This window comes from Schistocerca americana, chromosome 2, assembly GCF_021461395.2.
Source record: "Schistocerca americana isolate TAMUIC-IGC-003095 chromosome 2, iqSchAmer2.1, whole genome shotgun sequence".
Lineage (NCBI taxonomy): Eukaryota > Metazoa > Arthropoda > Insecta > Orthoptera > Acrididae > Schistocerca > Schistocerca americana.
The window spans coordinates 610,731,985-610,755,415 of record NC_060120.1 but is presented as its reverse complement, the minus strand read 5'-3'; positions in this window follow the sequence as shown (position 1 = coordinate 610,755,415).

The window sequence follows — 23,431 nt, the reverse complement described above, 5'->3', positions numbered from 1 at the left end:
ACAAGAGGAGGAGGTATACTTGGAAAAGGCCGGGAGATACGGGAAGATTTCAATTAGATTACATCATGGTCAGACAGAGATTCCAAAATCAGATACTGGATTGTAAGGCGTACCCAGGAGCAGATATAGATCACAATATAGTAGTGATGAAGAGTAGGCTGAAGTTCAAGACATTAGTCAGGAAGAATCAGTACGCAAAGAAGTGGGATACGGAAGTACTAAGGAATGACGAGATGCGTTTGAAGTTCTCTAACGCTATAGATACAGCAGTAAGGAATAGCGCAGTAGGCAGTACAGTTGAAGAGGAATGGACATCTCTAAAAGGGGCCATCACAGAAGTTGGGAAGGAAAACGTAGGTACAAAGAAGGTAGCTGCGAAGAAACCATGGTTAAGAGAAGAAATACTTCAGTTGATTGATGAAAGGAGGAAGTACAAACATGTTCCGGGAAAATCAGGAATACAGAAATACAAGTCGCTGAGGAATGAAATAAATAGGAAGTACAGGGAAGCTAAGACGAAATGGCTGCAGGAAAAATGTGAAGACATCGAAAAAGATATGATTGTCGGAAGGACAGAGTCAGCATACAGGAAAGTCAAAACAACCTTTGGTGACATTAAAAGCAACGGTGGTAACATTAAGAGTGCAACGGGAATTCCACTGTTAAATGCGGAGGAGAGAGCAGATAGGTGGAAAGAATACATTCAAAGCCTCTATGAGGGTGAAGATTTGTCTGATGTGATAGAAGAAGAAACAGGAGTCGATTTAGAAGGGATAGGGGATCCAGTATTAGAATCGGAATTTAAAAGAGCTTTGGAGGACTTACGGTCAAATAAGGCAGAAGGTATAGATAACATTCCATCAGAATTTCTAAAATCATTGGGGGAAGTGGCAACAAAACGACTATTCACGTTGGTGTGTAGAATATATGAGTCTGGCGACATACCATCTGACTTTCGGAAAAGCATCATCCACACAATTCCGAAGACGGAAAGAGCTGACAAGCGCGAGAATTATCGCACAATCAGCTTAACAGCTCGTGCATCGAAGCTGCTTACAAGAATAATATACAGAAGAATGGAAAAGAAAATTGAGAATGCGCTAGGTGACGATCAGTTGGCTTTAGGAAAAGTGAAGGGACGAGAGAGGCAATTCTGACGTTACGGCTAATAATGGGAGCAAGGCTGAAGAAAAATCAAGACACTTTCATAGGATTTGTCGACCTGAAAAAAGCGTTCGACAATATAAAATGGTGCAAGCTGTTCGAGATTCTGAAAAAAGTAGGGGTAAGCTATAGAGAGAGACGGGTCATATACAATATGTACAACAACCAAGAGGGAATAATAAGAGTGGACGATCAAGAACGAAGTGCTCGTATTAAGAAGGGTGTAAGACAAGGCTGTAGCCTTTCGCCCCTACTCTTCAATCTGTACATCGAGGAAGCAATGATGGAAATAAAAGAAAGGTTCAGGATGGAATTAAATTCAAGGTGAAAGGATATCAATGATACGATTCGATGATGACATTGCTGTCCTGAGTGAAAGTGAAGAAGAATTAAATGATCTGCTGAACGGAATGAACAATGAGTACACAGTATGGTTTGAGAGTAAATCGGAGAAAGACGAAGGTAATGAGAAGTAGTAGAAATGAGAACAGCGAGAAACTTAACATCAGGATTGATGGTCACGAAGTCAATGAAGTTAAGGAATTCTGCTACCTAGGCAGTAAAATAACCAATGACGGACGGAGCAAGGAGGACATCAAAAGCAGACTCGCTATGGCAAAAAAGACATTTCTGGCCAAGAGAAGTCTACTAATATCAAATACCGGCCTAAATTTGAGGAAGAAATTTCTGAGGATGTACGTCTGGAGTACAGCATTGTATGGTAGTGAAACATGGACTGTGGGAAAACCGGAACAGAAGAGAATCGAAGCATTTGAGATGTGGTACTATAGACGAATGTTGAAAATTAGGTGGACTGATAAGGTAAGGAATGAGGAGGTTCTACGCAGAATCGGAGAGGAAAGGAATATGTGGAAAACACTGATAACGAGAAGGGACAGGATGATAGGCTATCTGCTAAGACATTAGGGAATGACTTCCATGGTACTAGAGGGAGCTGTAAAGGGCAAAAACTGTAGAGGAAGACAGAGATTGGAATACGTCAAGCAAATAATTGAGGACGTAGGTTGCAGGTGATACTCTGAGATGAAGAGGTTGGCACAGGAAAGGAATTCGTTGCGGGCCGCATCAAACCAGTCAGTAGACTGATGACAAAAAAAAAAAAAAAGTGGTTGCACTGTCTGTCAGAGGATGGCATTCATGTATCGTACAGCCGTTGCGGCACCTTCGAAGACCATCACGGCATAAATCGGCCCCACATAATGCTACCCAAAACAGAAGGGAACCTCCTCCTTGCTGCACTCGCTGGGCACTGTGTCTAAGCGTTCAACCCGACCGGATTGCTTCCAAACACATCTCCGAACATTGTCTGGTTGAAGGCATAAGCGACACTCATCGTTGAAGAGAACGTGATGCCAATCCTGAGCGGTCCATTCGGCATGTTGTTGGACCTATATGCACCACGCTGCATGTTGTTGTGGTTGCAAAGATGGACCTCGCCATGGACGTCGGGACTGAAGCTGTGCATCATGCAATCTGCTCCCCGCACTTTGAATCTAACAGTAACACGACGTCCTGTGGCTCCACGAAAAGCATTATTCAACGTGGTGGCGTTACTGTCAGGGTTCCTTCGAGCCATAATCCGTAGGCAACGGCCATCCACTGCAGTAGTAGCCCTTGGGCGGCCTGAGCGAGATATGTCATCGACAGATCCTATCTCTCTGTATCTACTCCATGTCCGAACAACATCGCTTTGGTTCACTCCGAGACGCCTGGATATTCCCCTTGTTGAGAAACCTTCCTGGTACAAAGTAACAATGCGGAAGTGATCAAACCGCGGTATTGACCGTCTAGGCATGGTTGAACTACAGACAATACAAGCAGTGTACCGCCTTCCTGATGGAATGACTGGAACTGACCGGCTGTCGGAACCCCTCCGTCTAATAGGCGCTGCTCATGCATGGTTGTTTACATCTTTGGGCGGGTTTAGTGACATCTCTGACCAGTCAAAGAAACTGTGCCTGTGATACAATATCCACAGTTAACGTCTGTCTTCAGGAGCTCTGGGAACGGAGGTGATGCAAAACTTTTTTTGAAGTGTGTAGGTCCATGCTAACTGCACCTCCTAGGAGAGATCGCGCTGCGGTCTGCAGGAGAGACAAGTGTCCTTAGTCGCAGCGGTGGCATCCTGAACAGTTCTCAGTATAAGTCTGATGTTGCTATTGTCGTTCATATTGCCGTTGTCTGAGCTCTCATTGCCGTGACCCCTGCATTCTCAAGTGTAGGCAAACCGTGGCTCAAGCTGCTGGCTCACAACATCACCTGCACGCTCCGGCGTTTCCGTGCCAGGGCTCCAGGCGCCATCGCCAGAGCGCCGCCTCCAGGTCACTGTGCCACTGTATCTGCTACCCATACCGCTTCTGAACGATGCTACCCCCATGCTGCTTGGTACTTTTGCCAAAAACGCGAAAATTAGCGAAGTCTGTGTCTATATCGTGACTGCGTGTTCCATTGTGCACAGCCATGGCTGACTTGTTGGGTCACATGAGGCGCGCGTGTTGTTAGTTTTCTTTTAGATTTTCGTCAGCTCCGCAACATGTGTCCCTTTGTGTAACTGATGACACTCGGTCTTAATTCCGCGTGTAGAGTTTATGGTTAGCCTCTCGTCTATCTTAATAAACCTCTTATTTTAGGACTGCTTAAAAGAAAAAAAAGTCTTTAGACAACTCTGCCGGAAAATCTTTCCGATGTGATTGTTCACACTTGTTATGTCTGGTAGAATCGCCAAATACAAACACCACCAGTAACAGTAAGCCGTACATGCCCTGCCCTCCAGCGACTATTTCACCGGTGATGGTTTCCACCAATCACGGCAACGTCACTAAATAGCCAGTCAGGAAAGTTAACGACGATAAACACGGGAAACAGTATTCTTATATTTTCGAAAGTCTGGCAGTGCGCTGCAGTGCGCTGCCAGTCCTCGAAAGCTGGCCGAAACGCCGGATCCATAGATACTGACAAAATGAGGTGGTGCCAAAACCCAAGAATGTTAACATCTAAATAAAAGGCATGATAAATATCATACTTCGGTCATGTTTGAGTAATTTAAAACTTGAACCGAATCCATTACTAATAGGAACAAAACGTTCATGAAATTTGTAGCTGTTGTGTTATGAAATCATTCGTAGATCAACTTGTCAGAAATTTCCAACATTTGAAGGAGCCACATAGCCGCGAGTCGTTTCCAGCATAGAGCTACATCCCTTCATCTTGGAGATACTTCATCCACATGTAAATGACAAATCTGCAATTCACAGTTAAGTGCTTGACAGACAATACGGAGAGCGATTTTCAAATTGCTTATCGGCCGTTTCACTCTCGAATAGCACATCGGAAATGCGAACGCTTGAATGTTTTCGTACGAGCTCTGATTTCTCTTATTTTACTACGTTGGTAATTTCTTCCTGTGTAGCTCTGTCAGAAAAATATTTTCGTGTTCGGAGGAGGAAATTGGCGATCGAAATTTCGTGAAAAGATCTCGTCGCAACGAAACACAACCTCTTTTTAATAGTCGTTGCCACCCCAACTCGCCTATCAATTCGTATCATTTCCTTTACACTCTCACGATGATACAAAAGAGCTGCCCCTTCTTTCGATTTTATCGATACTCTCCTTTCTGGTAGCAACACTCTGAAGATGACCGGCAAGAATAGTGTAAGCAGTCTCCTTAGAAGATTTGTTGCAACTTCTAAATGGTCTGCCAATGAAATGCAGTCTTCGGTTGGCTTTCCCCACAACATTTCCTGTGCGTTAGTTCCAAATTATGTTGTTAATAATTGGAATTCCTAGATATTTATTTGAATTGACAACTTTTGTATTATTCTTATTTATCATGTAACCGAAATTTAATTGATGTTTTTTGGCACTCGCCGTGACGATCTCACACTCTTCGTTGTTTACCAAGCACAGTGGTTAGCACACTGGAGCCGCATTCGGGAGGATGACTGTGCAAACCCTCATCGGCCATCCGATTTAGGCTTTCCGCGATTTCGCTAAATCGCTTCAGGCAAACGCCGGGATGGTTCCTTTGAAAGGGCACGGCCGACTTCCTGCCCCATCCATCCCTAATTCGATGAGCTCGATGAACTCGCTGTTTTTTCCCCTCCCCCAAATCAACGAACCAATCCTCGTTGTTTGTGGTCAGTTATCATTTGCCGCATAATACGAATATCTTGTGTAAGTCAACTGGAAATTCGTTTTGATTTTCTGATGATTTTAATAGACAGTAAACGACAGCATCACTTGCTAACAGTCTGAGAGAACTGCTCAAATTGGCTTCGAACTTCATTCAGCTAACAGCCACAGACAATTTCACACAGGGAGAAGACGTCCTCCGATATGGAAAACTGTTTAATTTAATCTTTTTCTATAGCACTCTTTCCCTCCAGTTTTGCTCCCCTCCTCAGCTGATGTCCAAGCAGCTTTTGAAACATGTCTACTATTCCTGTGGACATGGAGCTCGTTGATTAGTTTAGGTAAAGCCATCAGCCTTGTGGTTAGCGTCGCTGCCTCTAGATATGGGTTACCCCGTTACCGGGTTCAACTACAGTTAAGTCGATTTTCTCCTTTCGGAGTCTGGATGTCCGCATTGTCTCCATAATTTCATTTCATCTTCATCGGTGAACATGTCGAACTACCCCCTCCCCCCCCCCCCCCAGGCAGTGTCCCCCACCCAATAACGCCATACTATTATTTCAGTTCATTTCACCAACAGTTTCTCTGGCTACTGATAGAGGCATGCGTATGCATACATACTCCACAACTCACCGTATGGTTCATGGTGGAGGGTACCTTGTACCATTACTAGCCATTCCCTTTCCTGTTCCAATGCAAATGTAGTGAAGAAAAAAGTCAATACACCTATGTACTAGCTCTAATTACTCATATCTTATCGTCGTGGTCCTTAAGCGAAATCTACGTTAGCGGTAGGAGAATCATTCTGCAGTCTGCTTCAAATACCAGTTCCCTATACTTTCTCAGCTGTGTTCCTCTAGAATAGTGTCTTCTTCCCTCCAGGGATTTCCATTCGAGTTCATAAAGCATTACTGTAATACTCGGGTGTTCCTCGACCCTACTGGCAACAAATTTAGCAGCACGCCTCTGAATTGCTTGGATCTCTTCCTTTAATCCGACCTGCTGGGAATCTCAGATACTCGAGCAATACTCAAGAATGGGTCGCCATTAGTGTTCTATACGCTGACTCCTTCGTAGAAGAGCTTCATGTTCCTAACATCCTCCCAACAACCAGAAGTCGACCATTCGGCTTCCCTGCTACAAGCCTTAAATGCTTGTTCTATTTCATACCGCTTTGCAATTTACATCTAGGTATTCAATCGATGTGAATGTGTCAAGCAGCACACTACTAACACTTTATTCGAAAATTACGGGACTGTTTTTCCTACTCATCTGTATTAACTTACATTGTTTCTACATTTAGAGGAAGCTGCCGTTCATCACACCAATTAAAGGTTTTGTCTAAGTCCCCTTGTATCCTCCTACAGTCACTGAACGACGACACCCTCCCGCACACCGTAGCGTCATCAGTAAACAGCCGCATGTTTCTGCCCGTGTTGTCCGTCAGATCTTTTATGTATATCGGAATAAGGACGATCCATGGGGACTCCTGAATATACCCTCCTCTCTTATGAATATTCGCCATTGAGGACAATATATTAGGTTATTTTGCTTAAGAATCCAGCCACTCACGTATCTGGAACCTAATTCGTACGCTCGGACTTTTGTTAACAGCCTGCAGTCGGGCACGGTGCCGAAACGCTTTCTGGAAATATAGGAATATGGAACCAGGACGTTGCCCTTCATCCACGGTTCGTTGTATATCATGAGTTAATCCATGTATTCGGCACATACTTCTGAGAAATGCGATTTGGAATCAGCTGAAACTTCATACTAAATCCCTCTGCGTCCTTCATACTGGAATTAAAAGATGTTCATTGTTTAAGGGTACATTGTATGTCCTACGCCGCCAATGTTAACTTATCGAATTTTGCGACCCATTGTCTTGTACATTTTTTAAGACACCAACTTACAATTTTCCATAATTGTTGAATGCACCTTTCTAGATACACTGAACCAAAATTATTACTAAAATTGTATTGTGGGACATGGTATCTATTCTTTCGAACACTCAACTTTTTGACAGAATTTTGTAAACAAATGAACATAAAAACAAAATAACTAAGGATATTTTAATTATTCTAGTTCCATATGTTGAATCTCACACTTGGCATGCTGTGAAAATTTCATCTCTCTACGATTAGTACATTTTTAGAAAACGGGTCATTCATTGCAAAATATGTAGTTCAGAGATATTGAGGTTTAAAACTATTTTATTACAAATTTCAATACAGGCTTACATTTCTGCGTCTTTTACGCAGTAGAATTGCCCTGGCCCATAGTCTGTGCCTTCTGCAGTTTTACAACGGCCCAGTGTTTGCCTCCTCTTTTTCTTTCTTACTTCTTTTGTCATTTGCTGAGCAGCTAGCTCTGCTCCACTTACACGAAGCTCGTCCAGTTCCCACAGTCCTTTATCTATGCTCTGTTAAAATCTTACCCCTAACTTCTCCAGAACCTTAAGTCTTTTATAGTTCCCACCATTAAAAGTTATTACAGCATCAGGCATTGCTAACTTTAGAGTTATAAGGCCAACAAATACATTTTTAGGCACACAGCACCACACAACATCATTGAAGGACTCATCCACATTCTGGATCTTTCCATGTAAACACTTCTTTGGTAGCTCAGGATTTGCCAAATCTCTGTAAATAGGTTTGATTGCCTCCATTATTGCCAAAGGAAGAGAATGTTTACGAGTAAATACACGCAGGGTGCCAGAAAATTCAGCTTGCCTATATTTGCAGAAAGTGTTTGGTGGAGGTGGACACAAAGCATGACATGGCTTTTCATCGGTTGATATTCGATGAAAGAAAGAGTTTCACATAGCTCTTTTCATCTTCTCTAAATTGTCACAGTTATATCTAATGGCCTTTCCATAATTTTCCTGTAAGTCATCAATTCTTCCTGCACATTTTATTGTCTTGCCATCAGACAGTTTTGTGTTGCCCACCTTGGTTTCTAGGTTACGCAGACGAGTTCCCATCCTTTTCTTGACACGTCCTACACACCTAAGTTTTTGTATAGGAACATCATATAGCTTACTGTTTTGTACTGCAATGAAAGCCTTGCTTTCTACATCACCTAAGTATTTCAAATATCTGACAACTCTCTCCTTCTCTGAGCGCTGGAAAATGTTAACTGCTCCTTTCATCTCCCTTCCTCCACTTGTGCCATAATAATTTTTTACACACTGCTGCTAATGAAGTAATCTGTTCTTCTTGTCCACTGTACAATCTTAGCAGTACTTACTGAGTACTCCAAAATCCAAAAATTTTCCAGTGTCAATACTTATTGCAGATGTAAAACCATTTTTAGAACTAAACCCACGCTTTTGCCAGGATCCATCCACAGCAATGCTGATGTCTGTGTCACCCTCATTTCGTTCAACGGCTTCTGATGCAGCAGCAACCATTGAATGTTCATTCATAGCATTTACAGAGTCCCCAACTGCTGTTACATATTTCGTATACCTGGAAGATGGTTTTGGCATTCAACACAGTGCAGGGAACATTACCAGCCCTTGCAACTTTACCAATGCATCTAAGGCCATAGAATAGTCTCACATTAGTTTCATACAATTCATTACCTGAACACTTTGAAGAACTGTGAAATGCTTTTTCGTTTTTGCGCTTCTGACATTTAATAATTAATTTAGACGGAACATCTATTCTAGCTCCAATATCCTCATAAAATTTAACTTCACCTCCACAAAGACAGCAAGAGAGAGCTTCAGAAAGAACTTGCGCAAGGATCTGCAGATCGATAATGACGTTATCCGTATTATCATTACTTTTACCACTGTCACCCGTCTCTGAAGTTACTTTCCTTTTCGATGCACTAGGGGGCGTGGTCACTTCAGAAACATTATCCTGGATTCCTTCACTGCTAACACACGTGTTTTCAAGTACTTCAGAAGAAAATGCAGGTCTCACGTATCTGTTACCCGAAGATTTGCGTTTCTTACAGTTACTTATACGCTTAATTGTTTTATTTACGCATAAAAAGAAATATGAGTTAGCTTACTACAAAAATAGCCGATAATCACACTACTTTCAACGAAAACTGATTTGTTTATTCGTAATGCCAACTTCTGAGACGTAGCAGTAGGCACACAACAAAGCAATTCACAGCCTTGTAGACTGTCTAGTTCCCAAGATATGACTGCTCAACTGTGGCAGTATATGCATAGCCGCTAAATTTGACAGTCACACGTCAACATTCAAAATGTTATTTGAAGGTTTCACAATTGTCTGATTTTAATGTGTTGTATACCAAAATGTTCAGGAAACTCCAAAGTAGATTATGGAGTAAAAAACAGAAAACGTCACATTTCAACGAATTTCAAATACAATGTCCTCTTAACAGAGATGCTAACCACTGCTAATCTGCTCTTTGTAGCAAAAATCCTCTCCTAGACTTTTTGATGTTTTTATGAACTTCAATAAGCATCGCCGCTATGATGACATCGTGATCGCTTATCCCTACCTCTATATTGACAGTGTCGACAAGGTCAAGCCTCTTTGTAGCTACAAGGCATAAGAATTTCAACTGCATGTGCGTTAACGAACTAGCTGATCTGTACAAATTTCGGAAAACGTGTTTAACAGTAATTCACAAGACTGACCGTCTGTACCATGTGCACTGCATCCACAGACGTCCCAGTTTATACTAGGCAGTCTGGAGTAACCTCCACCTAATATTACTTGCTCTGGGTATTTACATGCTGCTGATTGTAGTTTTCCTTTAAATGTTTCTAAAATTGTCACAGCTAGAAAAACATCCAATAACTAACTTGAGTTTACCTAGGCTAGTTACTGGAGTCACGGATAGACTCAACTTCGACCTCAACAGACACAATATTTTTTTCCGCTGCAATGAACACTCGCCATCATATGGCTGGCGTCTATCTGTCTTTTCGATGTACAAAGAAGAGCCAAAGAAACTAGTACACCTGCCTAATATTGTGTAGGGCCCCCGCGAGCACGCAGAAGGGTCGCAACACGACGTGGCATGGACTCGACTAATGCATGAAGGAGTGCTAGAGGGAACCGACACCGTGAATCCTGCAGGGCTGTCCATAAAAAGAGTACGAGGGGATGGAGATCTCTTCTGAACAGGACATTGCAAGGTATCCCAGGTATGCTTAACAATGAGATATCTGAGGATTTTGGTGGCCAGCGGAAGTTTTTAAAGTCAGAATAGTGTTCCTGGAGTCGCTCTGTAGCAATTCTAGACATGTGGAGTGTCGCATTGTCCTGCTGGAATTGCCCAAGTACGTCGAAATGCACAATGGACATGAATGGATGCAGGTGATCAGACAGAATGCTTACGTAAGTGTGACCTGTCAGAGTCATATCTAGACGTGTCAGGTGTCCCATGTCCGCTCCCAGTCGCTGAGTGGTCAGCGCTACAGAATGCCAATCCAAAAGGCCCGGGTTCGATTCCCGGCTGGGTCGGAGATTTTCTACGCTCAGGGGCTGGGTGTTGTGTTGTCCTAATCATCATCATTTCATCCTCATCGACGCGTAAGTCACCGAAGACGCATCAAATCGAAAGACTTGCACCCGGCGAATGGTGTACCCGACGGGAGGCCCAAGTCACACGACGTTTATTATTTTAGGGATCCCATATCACTCCAACTGCACAGGGCCTCCACAAGCTTGAACAGTCCCCTGCTGACATGCCGGGTTCATGTATTCATGAAATGAGACTCGTCCGACGAGGCAGCATGTTTCCAGCCTTCAACAATCCAGTGTCGATGTTGACGGGCCCAGGCGAGTGCAGTCATCAAGGGTACACGAGTAGGCCTTTGGTTCCGAAAGCCCATCTCGATTATGTTTCGCTGAATGGTTCGCACGCTGATATTTGTTGATAGTCCAGTATTGAAATCTGCAGCAGTTTGCGGAAGAGTTGCACTTCTATCATGCTGAACGATTCTCTTCAGTCGGTAATGGCCCCGTTCTTGTAGGATCTTTTGCCGACCGCAGCGATGTCGGAGATTTGATGTCTTACCGAATGCCCGGTATTCACAGTACACCCGTGAAACTGTCGTACGGAAAAATCCCCACTTCATCGCTACCTTGGAGATGCTACGTCCCATCGATCGTGCGCGAAATATAACACCACGATCAAACTCACTTAAATCTTGATAACTGCCACTGTAAGAGCAGTAATCGATCTAACAACTACACCTGACGCTTGTTATTTTATATAGCCACTGCCGACCACAGCGCCGTATTCTGTCTGTTTACATATCTCTGTATTTGAATACGCATGCCTATAGTAGTTTCTTTGGCGCTTCGGTATACATAATTTGGAACTTTCTACTTCGAGTATCAACAAGCTCTCGGTTCCAAGAATAATTTCAGTCCAACAACTTTCCTGGCAGGCAGTAAATTTGGGAACTTTGTTCCAAATACTTCGAAGATGTAATATTTAAATTATGATAATCGAAGTGTCTCTACTTTGTACTCGGTCTGATTTCGCTTTGTGCGTGTCGACTGGCGGGTGTTTAGCAGAGGACGGGCCGGAGCGGCCGTGTGGTTCTAGGCGCTACAGTCTGGAGCCGCGTGACCGCTACGGTGGCAGGTTCGAATCCTGCCTCGGACAGGGATGTGCTTAGGTTAGTTAGGTTTAAGTAGTTCTAAGTTCTAGGGGACTGATGACCACAGCAGTTAAGTCCCATAGTGCTCAGAGCCATTAGCAGAGAACGTCAAACCATGGCCCAGCCTGAAAACCAGCAACGCACTCTCCACAGGTGCTCTGCTACACGAGTAGCAGAAGTCCTCTGTAATCGTTTGTGTAAATCATGTCGATGAAGAAATGAAGACCTTAACTTTGACAAGGTCTACAATGACCTGGTAAGGGCGCGTGGACGCGTGTACGCCGATCATACCCAGAGTGCGTCGAAGTGCTTTGCTTTTTACTAAATTCCCGTAGTAAAAGTCTTCCAGCTAAATTGTATGGAAAGCTCGACGGTGGACGCAGAGCTTCGCAGGCTGGTGAACGAGGTATGCGTGGATGTGTTGGGTCTACAAGAACCTTACCCATGAGGTGGAAGATTTCCGAGTGTTCCGAGGCTGTACATGCAAATAACAGGCGGAAGCAAGGCCGTGGCCGCAGTCGTTATATTAAACACTAACTTTTAAGTAACAAAACTAACACTACTAATCACAAATCATACGATTACAGTCGAAATAACTTCAAACAGGGAAACATGGATCATCTTGTCGATCTACGCCCAGTACTCATTTGATGAAGAAGGTTTTGCTGAAGTAATGAAAGAAGATACGCGATTTGCAAATGGTAGACGACCATTATTTTAACAGACAGAAATGCTAGGTCAACCGTCTGTCAGTCTGACAGAAGGAACGCCAGAGGACAAATAATAGTCGACGTTATAAATTAATATAATCTTTTCGTTTTAAACAAACCAAGTTATCGCCAGCTTACGACGGAAATAGTGGAGCAGGCAGCAACACAGACATTTCTCTAACGGCGCATCATTAATACTGGTAGCGAACTCGATAGAATACTCAGTGATCGTAATGCAATGATTATATACACTAACATAAACATAGGCACAGAGTTATCAACACTGAAGAAACTGGATGGTACGACCACAAAAGACTGGAGATGCATAGCATAGTATCTCCTCAACAAATTGCTTCCTGACGATGACCACACTCAAGACAACCAACTTCACAACGATCTTCGCAGACTACTTGACGATAAATACGAAAACGAAGGTATTATTGTCCCCTTTGCTAGCTAGGAAATTTCGTTGGCAATACATAAAATAAAGAACAAAAAGCTCCGGGTCTGTACGGCATCCACCCCGAAACCATCAGACAAGCTGCTCCACTTCTCGTACCATAGCTGACAGACTTATTGAATAGTGTTTTATTACGAATACCGAATATATGAAAGGCGGCAAATGCAGTTACAATCAAGAAAGCAGAGGACAAAGACCAGACCGACCCTAAGACATACATACCAATATGCCCCAGTAACGTCCTGGTTATGCGACAGACTTCAGTTGCACTGGCAGCTCTTCGGCCTCAGCTCACATCAGTTTGGGTTTCGAACACATAAATCCATCGACGATGCATTAAACAGAGCCAAAGAAATAACGCAGACAATACATGACAAATACATAGTAGCCCTCCTAATCGACATAGCAGGTGCTTTCGAGAACCTTTGTGGCCGGTGCTTGTAGCGCCGGAAAAGCATATCCTCCTATTTCCATCTATTGTACTATTATTTTTTTTCCTTGTTTTGTTACCTCAAGATATGACATTTCTGTCTCTTTATATATTGTAATTGTTTTACTGTTTGTATATATATATTTATGCATTTATGTCGATGTATAATTGGTTTGTTTCGTAAATAGTATTTGTATTTTTACGCTGGGTCTTGCCTAGGGAAAACTGCTATCGAACGATTACATCGATAGGTCGTGTGAAGACTCAAAGTGTGTAGGATCTTTGGTAGTGTTAACTCTGCCGCGTGGAGCGCGGGCAGGGCATTGACAGTCTGGCTGGAGTAGCGAGTGGAGGAAGTGTGTTGTGTGACGCTCCCGCGAGTTGCCGCGCTTTCGGGGTTTAGCAGCATGTAATTGCGCTCGACTCGCGATGATAGTTTCTGACATGGTGTCGCGGACGGGAAGCATTAGCTGGCGCACATCAAGAGCCCGTTTCGCCTGGTGACCGTGTCGAGAAGAAGGCGCGCCAACATCCAGCTTCTGCAACAGCGACGGCCGACAATGAGTGACTGTCGCCACCTCCTCGATCGACGGCTTCAAACCTTCAATCAACCAACAAGGAAGACTAAAAGCACGTAAAGTTTCAGAACTGTATGGCAGACCTCAGCTTTTCAAATTGTTCCATTTGCCTCGCAAAATTACAGCAACTTAGCATGAACCTTTGTTGCTCATTGTCCCAATTGCATTGCCAAGCAGGGTCCCTTCCTTTTCCGAAATGAGCCCGAGAGTCGTTGAAATTCAAACGCCAGCATCATTCGATTTCACTGCTTTAATTTCAAGGTTCAGCTGGCTACAATATTTAGATTGCACAAGCACAAATTAAGAGTGCGAGTTTTGTTACCGTATTTTAGTTACCTGTGACTGCAGCTCAGCTTGGTACGTACTAAATTTTGCTATTGTTAATTGTTCAGAATCATTTAATTCAAGTTCAAAGTTAATTCTCTTATTTCTAAATTGCGTAGATTCAAGTAGCTTTTGAAATGATTGTTGAGGTAGTCCAAGACTAACCTTATTTTACTGAATGTCGATGTGCTTCAGAAAGAAAGCTCACTATTAACTTCAGTCACTAAATTAACTTTCGATTTTCCAGTTTTATTAATTCCTTTGCTAAATTAAGTCAGAGTGTAGCGAAATTTATTACTTCTGACAAACTTTCAGTTTTCACAATACACGTGTCAACCTTCAGTTGCCACGCTTCTAGTGCTAATTATATGTGTAATTACCTTTCTTTTTCAGTTACTATAGTAATTGTCCTTAGGACTGGCGACCGTAATTTCCCCCAAATCTCAAATATCTAATTACCGCTAGTTGATTGTTAACGTAACGGCCGCACATTTACTTTCTTTATTAACTTTATCCCTATTTCAAAATTAATTTCCACCAGTTTCACTTGCATTTTTCCTTTCATTTAGATGTAACCCTTTCCTCCCTCTTTACCGACAGGTTAACTTCGGTGACGATTGCTTTTCCAAAATTCCCATTAGGTACACGCGGTTTCATTTTTCACTGTCATTAAGATCGATAAGTGAGGGGGAGGTTACACGTGGCGACCTGGTGACAGGACAATCTTCAGATTTGAAGTTGTTGTGGACACGAATTTTGTTTGGTGCAAATGTCGTAACAAAGTATTGGTTACGAACAGATAGTTACATCAGCGAGGTTAATTAGTGGGAGGAATCCTAATTAGATTTGAGATTTGTTATTTATATTGAAAATTATTAAAATGAGTGAAGGCAACAATTACCAAAATTTGGTAGACCTGGATACGGAACAATCGGTCGAACAGTGGGAAACGCGCACCGCGGTACCCATTGTTCAGGGGCAGGCGGCTGGCGTGAAAGACGCGACCGCCGAAACGCAACAAAGAGCAGAAATGGAATTCCAAACTTTAGAAAATGTTTCGGAATCGGAAGTGAAAATCAAATCTGAACCCCTTGAGGACGAACACGCGGGGACAATAAAAGAGGAAGCCGCTACGGAAGTAAAACCGGTAGTTTCCGGGAATTTAGCTGATTTATTGAATGTTTTGATTAACGAAATCAAGGCTCAGTCTAGCAAGATAGAAACTCAATCGGCAGAAATTAAAGCTCAGGCTGCCAAGCAAGAAGCTCAGTCTGAAAAAATTGACAGGAAGCTAGACAATCAGAACAAAGCTATTAATGTTGTTAACAACAATGTTGGAGTAGTTAACGCAAAAGTTGATAAAATCAAAGAAGATATTGTTGTGATTAATACCGAAATCGGTAATCTTAAACAGGAAATGATAGGCGTTCAGGCGGAAATTGCGAGCATAAATACGCGTTTTAATTCCGAAATTAGCAGAATCGAAAAAAGTGTAGGAGAAGCAGTTGTTCCGATCATCGAGAATAAGGTGACGGAACAAATTCAATTAGTGAAAAAAGAGGATCAAAAGAAGGTGGAAACTTTAAAGGCTTTAGTGTCCGAGGTTGATGCTAAAGTGACGAAGCAGGCTAATACCGGCGAAGAACAAAAAAAGGAAGTAGAAACACTTGCGACAACCACTTGCCAATTAATTACGAGAGTGTTGGAATTAGAAAAGAAACTTGACGAAAAACAGAGCTATGTGCCAATCTGTGCACACAGTTCGGAATTGTTGACGAAAGAGGATCGGTTCGACCCCTTGAAAAAAGGTGGTATACATGCGACGGATTTCATTAAAAATTGTGAAAGAGTTTTACCCAGATCATGGACTAATGAGAGAAAAATTAATGTGGTTATTGATGTGTTGGCTGGTGATGCCAAGCGTTGGGGCTTAAACCTCAACATTACGAACCTGACTTTTGACGAATTTAAAAATTTGTTTCTGGCTGAATACTGGTCAGAGCAAAAACAGCAAAGTGTCTGGCGCGAATTTGTCGTATCGAGGCCTTTCGATGCGAATTCGCGCGGTTCGATGAAGGAGTTTTGTGAGGGCTGGATCCGCAAGTTGGAATATTTGCGTGACCGCCGCCCGGAATCCGAAATAGTCTGGGTACTCTACAAGAAGCTTCCAGATGATACAAAACGATACGTAGGAAGCAATTACAGGACAATCAATGATTTCCTGGAAAGAGTGGAGGACGAGGACAATTGGCGCAATAATCGCGACAGTGGCAGAGGCCGTGGTAACAACAACGGGTACCACAGCAACCACAACAACGATAACCACGGGAATAATGCATACCGCAACCATGGCAGCAATAACAATAATGGTTCGGACCGTAATAACAATCGGTACAATGCAAATAATAACAGGAATGACGGAAACCAGTATCATACTAACGTGATACGGGCTTCACAGAATAGTAATAACGCCAGAGGGTGTGATCAGCCGCCTCAGCAGCATCCGGGGAGCGTATCTGCTGGGACGAGACAGGGAAACCATTAGCCGCGCCGGTGAGGGGCCGACCAGGCGTGGAGAAATTATGGCGGCCCAATAACAGGAGAAAACCCAGGTGTCGTCGTTATGAAAATTCCGTGTGGAATAATCAACGGCGGGAGAGTGTGCCAGTGTTAGGAGAAAGGAGTGCGCCCACAAGTAGTAGATCAACTGTATACACGGCAGTAGAAAATACCTTCACTGTCAGTGAGAACAATTTAAGTAGTGTTCCGGAAATCGATTATAAAGGGACAGCTGTAATACCCACAGCGAAACTGGAGATTGAGTTTAAGAATGATTCGCAATTGTTGAGAGAAGATCAGATGTCGGATAAAAAGCCCGTCATCGAGCGAGGGGATGCAGAGAGGGATGAGGTCTGGTTAAGGCAGTTCGGTCGCTTATACGACGAACTAAGAGATTATAGGGGCCTGTACGGGAGAAGTGTTTATGGAGAGCGCGGGCAGAATTTGCCGCGTCTCGTCCCACAGGAAGATAGTATTTGTGAAGTGATGGAAAGTTCTGGCCCTAACCGGCAGACTTTACCAGAAATAGTTGATGTTAATGGGGAGCACGAGCAAGATTCGTCGTGTTTCGTCCCGCAGGAGTTAGATGTTGAAGTAGTAACGGAAAGTTCTGGCCCTAACCGGCAGACTTTACCGAAAGTTATAGTGATAGAAGTAGCCGACCCATCCGACGCAAACCTCCAGTTTAAACGTTGCGAGAGTATTAAGGAGAAAGATTACGAAAATTTTAGTGATAGCCGGACACGATTGGTAGAAAAGCACATAGATTACAGCGTGTATGAGGTTAGAGCTGACATTATACAGTCAGACGATAACAGTGTGGGTTGCGCAGATCTAGAGGAAGTAATTGCAGATACTACTGTGCACATTTCTCCAGGTAGATTGGCAGATGAGATCAATCTGACTAAAGAGGAATCAACGAAGGTGACAATTAGTGAATTGATAGCAATGCAACACTCACTAGTTGACGAGTTACAGGAAAAGGTTTCGGTATTGGAGGCGAAGCTACAGACTAAGCCTCAGGACAGACGTGTTGAAATTAAAACTGTAAGTGAACAGAGGCTGAAAAAGCCGCCAGATAAGCCGAATTTAGGATCAAAGCCGGATGGTTTTTTCTGGAATGACCTGGATATAGACGAGGATTTACTGTGGGAAAATAAAGAAACAGTCGAGGACAAGTGTAGACAGATAGTAGTGTCTGTTAATATGCACGACCTACAACTAAACGTGTTGATTGACACCGGTGCAGAATTGAGTGCTGTATCTGGGAAAATATTTGAGTTACTGAAAGACAGGCCTGGCATCGTAGTTATGCCGGTAACAGGAGTGAAAATTATCGGTGCTACTGGGAAGGCCAGTGAACCGGTCACAAAACAGATTTTTGTCAACTTCGAGATATGTGGGGCACGATTTGAACAAGAGTTTGTCGTCGTGCCAGACTGAACTACGGAAGTAATTATCGGGTTAGATTGGCTATTAAAGTACCGTGCAGTGATTAACTGCGAAAGCAAAACTTTGACATGTACGTCCCAAGATAAAACAATAGTAGTTAGTTTTGACGAGGCAGGAGACGGTGTGCATAGGCAATACCAGCCTATACACATTGTTAACTGGCCGAATGGTATTGACATAGGTATGAATTGGAACTACTGTAATGTGAGGAATCTCGGCATTGACAATAGTGTAGAAAGTGAATTGGAAGGTATTGTAGACGGTGTGTCAAACGTAACACACGAACAAAGACGAGGCCGACTTTCCCGTACCTATTGCCATCACAACCATAGGGCATGGGGCAAATATGTAGCAGTATTTGAGAGAATTATGAACACCTTGAGACATGAATCGACGGGATTTTCTCCAGAGGAAATCCTGTTGGATGACAGAAGTAAAAGTTTATTGGAAGAGATAATCAAATTCCCTCCACGGATTGACATTAGTATTGGTGTGAAAAAAGATCGTTTGCGAGAAGTAATGAAGCTTAAAGCCGATGCTCGCATACGTCGTCATAACGCTAAAGCGCGTTTTGCTAAGTTTGCGATCGGAGACTTAGTACTTGTAAAAAGCTCATGGGAAATCGAGCGAGATAGACAATGAAATCACTAAATTTAAGTTTGTTTATAATGGACCATATAAAGTCATTGGTATACCTCACACAAATGCTTATTGCTTAGAGTATCCAAGCTCTGGAAAGCTATTAAGTATACGAAACATTGTAGACCTGAAATTGTACCAACCAAGGATTGATTAGTACCACAGATAGGGTAATTTGTACAGTATGTAGATATAGAGTGTAAGATTTAAGGATGTGCCATGTGGCGATGCTTTTGCCTGACCTAGAGGTCATTAAAGAAGTTGTAATTAATAAGTAATTTATGTGGATTAAATGATTTAAGAGTTACTGAATATTAATCAATTTAAAAATCCAAGCTGCTAGTTTAAGTTTTCAGCTGAGTCACAGTAGATTAAGCAATGTAAATATGATTTTGTAACTAGCTGTAAGATTCCATGAATATGTGTTTTACTAGTCATTGCCGATGTACTTAGACGGTGTTTTAAGTTTCAGGCTAGTACATGCGTGTGATGATGGACAGCGTTGAGTTATCCACCGTGATAGTGTTAATGGACTCCTTGAGATTACTCGGGAGTGAGTTTTTCCCAAAGAATTCAGTGAAGCGGACGTTCTGGAAATGCCGTTACACAGGCGAGTGAGATCAAGCGTGCCGCACAGGCGGGCGCAACAATACTGGCGAGGCGGTGCCGCTGTCGGCTCTTGTGCCGCTGTCGGCATTCTTTGTACTTGCGAGTACGGAAGGCGGAATTGTTTTTTTTCCCGGACAGATGATGTGAAAGAATTCTGCTGTCAATACTTATGTTTTTTTCGATCTACTGAATATTATTTTCGTGTTTAGCATTAAGTGGACTCTCATGGCAAGCGTATTAATTACGAAAAGGTTATATAAAATGTGTATTCTATGTAATTAATAATTATTTTGCGTATTTTGATCTACCTGTTTTTATGACCATGTACTCTGATTAATTTTGTGAATAGTATTCTATTTCATGATAGTGTTACGGATTTTGACGATTTTGGAATAGCTAAACCATTTTCTATATCTTCTATGAATTTTAATATGTTGTCAACCTGTTTTATTTTGTGCAAGATGACAGAGTGGAATAAGATTAGGAGTGTCTCCACTCAATTATTATGGTCTAAAAATTGATTTATGATTAATTAGACGAATGCTAAATTTTGTTGATGTTTTGAGCATATGCATTTCCGCTGTTTCTTTTTTGGGACATTTTCTGAGTCTGTTTACGTTACACGAACATCCTCAGACAATGTGGGGCACGTGGAACGCCGGAAATGCATATCCTCCTATTTCCATCTATTGTACTATTTTTTTTCCTTGTTTTGTTACCTCAAGATATGACATTTGTCTCTTTATATATTGTAATTGTTTTACTGTTTGTATATATATATTTATGCATTTATGTCGATGTATAATTGGTTTGTTTCGTAAATAGTATTTGTATTTTTACGCTGGGTCTTGCCTAGGGAAAACTGCTATCGAACGATTACATCGATAGGTCGTGTGAAGACTCAAAGTGTGTAGGATCTTTGGTAGTGTTAACTCTGCCGCGTGGAGCGCGGGCAGGGCAGTGAGAGTCTGGCTGGAGTAGCGAGTGGAGGAAGTGTGTTGTGTGACGCTCCCGCGAGTTGCCGCGCTTTCGGGGTTTAGCAACATGTAATTGCGCTCGACTCGCGATGATAGTTTCTGACATGGTGTCGCGGACGGGAAGCATTAGCTGGCGCACATCAAGAGCCCGTTTCGCCTGGTGACCGTGTCGAGAAGAAGGCGCGCCAACATCCAGCTTCTGCAACAGCGACGGCCGACAATGAGTGACTGTCGCCACCTCCTCGATCGACGGCTTCAAACCTTCAATCAACCAACAAGGAAGACTAAAAGCACGTAAAGTTTCAGAACTGTATGGCAGACCTCAGCTTTTCAAATTGTTCCATTTGCCTCGCAAAATTACAGCAACTTAGCATGAACCTTTGTTGCTCATTGTCCCATTTGCATTGCCAAGCAGGGTCCCTTCCTTTTCCGAAATGAGCCCGAGGGTCGTTGAAATTCAAACGCCAGCATCATTCGATTTCACTGCTTTAATTTCAAGGTTCAGCTGGCTACAATATTTAGATTGCACAAGCACAAATTAAGAGTGCGAGTTTTGTTACCGTATTTTAGTTACCTGTGACTGCAGCTGAGCTTGGTACGTACTAAATTTTGCTATTGTTAATTGTTCAGAATCATTTAATTCAAGTTCAAAGTTAATTCTCTTATTTCTAAATTGCGTAGATTCAAGTAGCTTTTGAAATGATTGTTGAGGTAGTCCAAGACTAACCTTATTTTACTGAATGTCGATGTGCTTCAGAAAGAAAGCTCACTATTAACTTCAGTCACTAAATTAACTTTCGATTTTCCAGTTTTATTAATTCCTTTGCTAAATTAAGTCAGAGTGTAGCGAAATTTATTACTTTTGACAAACTTTCAGTTTTCACAATACACGTGTCAACCTTCAGTTGCCACGCTTCTAGTGCTAATTATATGTGTAATTACCTTTCTTTTTCAGTTACTATAGTAATTGTCCTTAGGACTGGCGACTGTAATTTCCCCCAAATCTCAAATATCTAATTACCGCTAGTTGATTGTTAACGTAACGGCCGCACATTTACTTTCTTTATTAACTTTATCCCTATTTCAAAATTAATTTCCACCAGTTTCACTTGCATTTTTCCTTTCATTTAGATGTAACCCTTTCCTCCCTCTTTACCGACAGGTTTACTTCGGTGACGATTGCTTTTCCAAAATTCCCATTAGGTACACGCGGTTTCATTTTTCACTGTCATTAAGGTCGATAAGTGAGGGGGAGGTTACATGCTGTTTACGAGTCTACTGGCTCCATATAACAGCCTCAAGAGAGTATTATAAAAACAGTATAAACAGGATAGTGTAATGGAAGACTGGTCGTCAAAAAGATCTGAAGAAGGTAACCAGGGGTTGGCCGCAAGGATCCATATGCGGACCGATCTTCTGGGACATAGACAGAGAGCCATTACTGAATGCACTAGAGGAAAACGACATGGCAAACGGTGTGCTTGCATACACTGATAACCTTATTTTCATGGTATCTGCAAAGTCCAAGTCCCAATTAGAGGGTAAAGTCACGTGGCTCCTTAGGGTCTTTGGTGAATGGTGCATGAACAACAAATTCACAATAGCATCTACTGGAACTGTTTATCTGCTTCTAAACAGCACACTGAAAAGAAATCCAGTTATAAAGTTGAACAATGTATCTATATAAAGGTAAGCTGTCACAAGATGTTGTTGTTGTGGTCTTCAGTCCTGAGACTGGTTTGATGCAGCTCTCCATGCTACTCTATCCTGTGCAAGCTTTTTCATCTCCCAGTACCTACTGCAACCTACATCCTTCTGAATCTGCTTACTGTATTCATCTCTTGGTCTCCCTCTACGATTTTTACCCTCCACGCTGCCCTCCAATACTAAATTGGTGATCCCTTGATGCCTCAGAACATGTCCTACCAACCGATCCCTTCTTCTGATCAAGTTGTGCCACAAACTTCTCTTCTCCCCAATCCTATTCAATACTTCCTCATCAGTTATGTGATCTACCCATCTAATCTTCAGCATTCTTCTGTAGCACCACATTTCGAAAGCTTCTATTCTCTTCTTGTCCAAACTATTTATCGTCCATGTTTCACTTCCATACATGGCTACACTCCATACGAATCCTTTCGGAAATGACTTCCTGACACTTAAATCAATACTGGATGTTAACAAATTTCTCTTCTTCAGAAACGCTTTCCTTGCCATTGCCAGCCTACATTTTATATCCTCTCTACTTCGACCATCATCAGTTATTTTGCTCCCCAAATAGCAAAACTCCTTTACTACTTTAAGTGCCTCATTTCCTAATCTAATTCCCTCAGCATCACCCGACTTAATCAGACTACATTCCATTATCCTTGTTTTGCTTTTGTTGATGTTCATCTTATATCCTCCTTTCAAGACACTGTCCATTCCATTCAACTGCTCTTCCAAGTCCTTTGCTGTCTCTGACAGAATTGCAATGTCATCGGCGAACCTCAAAGTTTTTATTTCTTCTCCATGAATTTTAATGCCTACTCCGAATTTTTCTTTTGTTTCCTTTACTGCTTGCTCAATATACAGATTGAACAACATCGGGGAGAGGCTACAACCCTGTCTTACTCCCTTCCCAACCACTGCTTCCCTTTTATGTCCCTCGACTCTTATAACTGCCATCTGGTTTCTGTACAAATTGTAAATAGCCTTTCGCTCCCTGTATTTTACCCCTGCCACCTTTAGAATTTGAATGAGAGTATTCCAGTCAACATTGTCAAAAGCTTTC